Genomic DNA, 4193 nt, shown 5'->3' on the forward strand with positions numbered 1-4193 from the left:
GGGGTGGCTGGATTAGGGTGTCTGGGGCAGCATCTCTGACTTTCTGGGGGATCTTTCAGCTCTATCCAGTTTCAAAGATGCTGTCAATGAAGGCATGTATGAGGAAGTTGATGATTTTGGAACACTGGCGCAGAAAGATCTTCAGGACAGCCCACGTGGGTGTCTCTGCCAGTCCTCCGGGGACCTCTGGTTGTTAGCACCCTCTGGCTGTAAGCTGTCTTCTCAGCATCCGCAGACCCCACGTGTGCCCCAGACTCACAGAGGCGGCTCCTCCAAAGCAGTTGGATGGCCTCTTAGAGCCCCGTGAGACCCCAGCCTCTATCTACACTGCAGGAGCCAAGTCTGTCCCATCTCAGACTTAACACAGAACCTGTGGTGTGGGGAGGGTCGTTCTGTGTCTTGTGTGATGTTTGTCTCCACATTAAGCTTCCTTTCAAATGACTCAGGAAATCAGCTGCCATGTTACATGAGGAACAGTGAAGACAACAATGACTACAGATCCACTCCGGGTAATAGACATGAACCTGCCGTAGCTGGGTGTTGGGGAGGAGAGTTTCCCTCATAGAGATGAGATGCAAGAGAAACAGTCTTCTTCTGATGGACCAGAGGGATCCCCTGAGTCCAGACAGGGTCTGTCCTCCCCCTTCTCTGGCTGTTCTGTGATGTCTCATGCTGGGGCTGGGCTTTATATGTCCTTAGTCACCCTCATTCCATCACAACAGGTACACATTGCTTTAAGAAATAGCATCTGTAAAGCACAGTTTGTCAACTTATTTTAGTAATCCTCATTGGTGTAAGTGTTGCTTTGAAATATTTAATTTTAATAAAGAAATATTGATATTTTGGAATCATCTTTTGGTTTATGGACATATCAAAATGAAACATGGTCTTAAAGAAAAAAATGTATTGAAACAATGAGTGACTGGTGCTTCTGTTTAGTGGCTCAGAAACTCTGGTTCAGAAGGGATCTTAGGTCTTTTCCAGACCAACCCACTTATTGTAGTTTCATCTGACTCCCTGCTCTGCCCTCAGAAGCCCCAGATCAGAGGACTGATGCCCCTGGTGAGGATTATGATGATGCTGAAGAGGTACCAGTGCTTGGGGCTCCTCCTGCCACTCAGGGGAGCAAGGAGGAAGTGTTCCCAGAGAAGGAGGATAGGGTTGAGACCCTCTCAGAGAGATGAGTGGGGTTAGCTGATCTCCTGCAGTCTTTGGTCTCTGTCCTGGAAAGGGTGAATTTGAGCTCCTCAATGCCCATCCTTCTTAGAGATTCCAAACTTGGATGACCTTGTGTATTTGATAGCATCACTTTGATCATATTCCTTTCTTTGTTCCTGTCAGGCTCCTTGGGCTCCTTGGGAGGGAGGAATCACTCTGTGTTCTTGGGATCTGTGTCTCCATAATGTTTGAGTAAATTTATCAATGCATCTGTGGTATATTTTTGTTAAGACTTGTAGATTAATTGAGTATATTTACCAAGTCTAAAAATGGAAAAACTATTTTGATAACATCTTTGCACTGTCTCATTCATGAAATGTAATTAGAGATTTAAAAAAAGATATTACAGTAATGGTATTTGTGAAGCATTTTGATAATTTAAGATGTGCTGTGTTTGTATGTTACAGTAACATGTACAAAGTCTAAGATATACAGTGGCCTTAACATTAAGCCATGGTGGTATATTATAGATTCAGAATCTATAACCTCTGGGCATATAAGGGTTTCTCAGATGGGTGGGCAGCTAAGGGCTTCCCAGGTGGCTTAGTGGTGAAGGATCTGCCTGCCAGTGCAGGAGATGGAGGAGATAGAGGTTCAGTCTTTGTGTTGGAAAGATCCCCTGGAGAAGGAAATGGCAGCACACTCCATTATTCTTGCCTAGAAACATCCACGGACAGAAGAACCTGGCAGGTTACAATCCATGCAAAAGAGTTGGGCACATCTGAGCATCCATGCACTCCACAGAGTCTAATCTGCTCCAGAAATTTCAGTGGCGGGGAGAAGACACTCATTCTCCAGGAAAGAATATATCTCCATCTGAGGGCCCATGTAGTCCCTGGGGAGGGCCCACTATGGTGCAACCTGTGATCATATTTGTGGGTATTTGGGAACACACATCAGGGCAACCAACAGCAGAGTTGGATTGTCAGTGAGGAGTCAGATTGTTTCCGTCTTCAGTCTCCCTCTCATTGTGATTTCATGTCTGTCAGTTGTGAGAGGAGGAAATTTAAATTCGCTATTATGATTCTTACCATACCTGGGCATCTTCTTGCTGGTTATGTAGCTTGGAAACACGTTTTCCCAGAGCTCCTGTGTGAGCACAGTTCTCTTGAGATGCAGGATTTCCACATGAGCTGAGGCCTCAGAGAGCATGGACTGGATCTGAGAGGACAGCCCAGGTCCATCCTCACTGTAACTGATGTGAAATAGTCTGAGCCTCCTGCCCACACCTGGGTCCCAGGGATGCTTTGTCACCACCACTTGCTTAACTCGCTTCCACCACACTGTCCAGTTCCTTTGTCTCAGTTCTAATCAAACTTCTCTTTGCTATTTCAGACTCTTCTCTGAACGTCTCTAGAGAGGAAGCTGATGCTGGGGAAAGAGAAGAAAGCCCCTGGCTGCTTCGGGGAGAGAAGTGGGACCCTGGTTATGATGACATTGAACTAAGTGCCCAGGGAATATCCACAGTGACTTTCCCGTGATGTTATATTGAATATGAGATGAAACCTCAGAGAGTTTAATTGCCTGTGTTTCAATAGAGTAGTGCTGATCTATGATTGTGTTATATGGAAATTGTTCAAAATGAATGATTCTGAATAGAGTACCTTTTTTTACCTTATTGATAATTTAGCAAGTTCCATGTCAAATGCTTTTTGAAGATCAGTCCTGAAACACCATTTCCTCAAAGGAAATACAAGATGATGAACTGACCTGCTTTCTCACCTCCCTCAGAGACTAAAGAAGGCATGATTTTGTCCAGAATCACAGATGCTCCAGGTCATTCTTACTTAAACAAGGGATCAAAACTTGGTCCTCACTCACACTCTTTCCTCCCAAAATGAACTCATTGAAAAATCCCAAGCCAGAACATTCACGTATGTTCTTCCCTGAGATGTCATGTCTCCTGTTTTAACTAGTTTGGGGGCACTAGATTGTGTGTGAGCCTCAAAGTCAAGTGGGAGCTTGTCTACTGGGAGAGAATGGATACAGTGTTCCTTATCCTGCCTAAATTTTCATGGCCAGTTAAACATTTAACTCTATTTAACTACCTGTTCCTTTCCAAGTCTCATTCCCTAGGTTACTTTATCTGTATATTTCTCAAGTGCATACACGGCTCCTTATCTGTCTTTTTCCATGGCTAGTTGTTTATCAAACTCTTTTAAATCCAGTCTTCCCTGTCCATCACTTCCTGCAGTTTCTTCAAGACACTGTCATTTTTGCTCAGTCCAGTTATCTAGACTTTGAAGTGAATTACATGAGTTCATATTCTCTCCAAGTTGATGAATGGCAAATTAGTGCTCACCCACACCAGTATCCCGGTGGGACAAGAGGGTGATAAAGTGGAGACCTAGGCAGAGGAGGTCTAGAAGGAGGAGTGTAGACAGAAAGATTAGGAACTTTTGGTTATTTGGGTTTTACTGATGTGAATGGAAGCGTCTGATAAGACTGAACTCTTAGAGGAAGCATTTCAGACCAATGGACTTCTCTGAAAATGTATTGTTTCAAGAGTGCTTTGATCTAGTAACTACTGAAAATGTAGATGTGATCATGCTGTGATTCTTCAGCATAAAGAGAGTTGACTTGTAAGACTGGCAAGTAAAGATGATGTTTCGAAAACACCCTATTACATTATGAACATGTGGAGAAGCTGCTGAACTAGTATAAGACTTGAGAGTGGTGACCTGGTTGTGAGCTGAGCTCAACTTGTTACTTAGTTGATGGCTCTGGATGATGTCCAGGGCTCCAATCTACAGCCCTGCTTATGATCTTTGTAATTTTTAGCTATGCATGTGGATCAAAAGATGTCCAGGGCTTCTTTCCATGCAGCTCACATGGCCATTCACCATTGGGAACTGATGAAATAAATGGGACAGTAAAATGTGCCCACCAAAATGATTATATTTTACTTCTGAATCATGGTGTCAAAAAAGCCAAAGCAGAGAGCTGATTACTATAATTTTTGATGATAAAATTCA

At 43.6% G+C, this 4193-nt stretch overlaps 1 pseudogene; it reads left to right on the forward strand.

The window, feature by feature from the left end:
- Nucleotides 1–4193, forward strand: part of LOC104995506 — a 33763-nt pseudogene extending 29570 nt beyond the window's left edge.

The sequence above is a fragment of the Bison bison genome, unplaced genomic scaffold (genome assembly GCF_000754665.1).
Source record: "Bison bison bison isolate TAMUID 2011002044 unplaced genomic scaffold, Bison_UMD1.0 scf7180017864281, whole genome shotgun sequence".
In the NCBI taxonomy this organism is placed as follows: domain Eukaryota; kingdom Metazoa; phylum Chordata; class Mammalia; order Artiodactyla; family Bovidae; genus Bison; species Bison bison.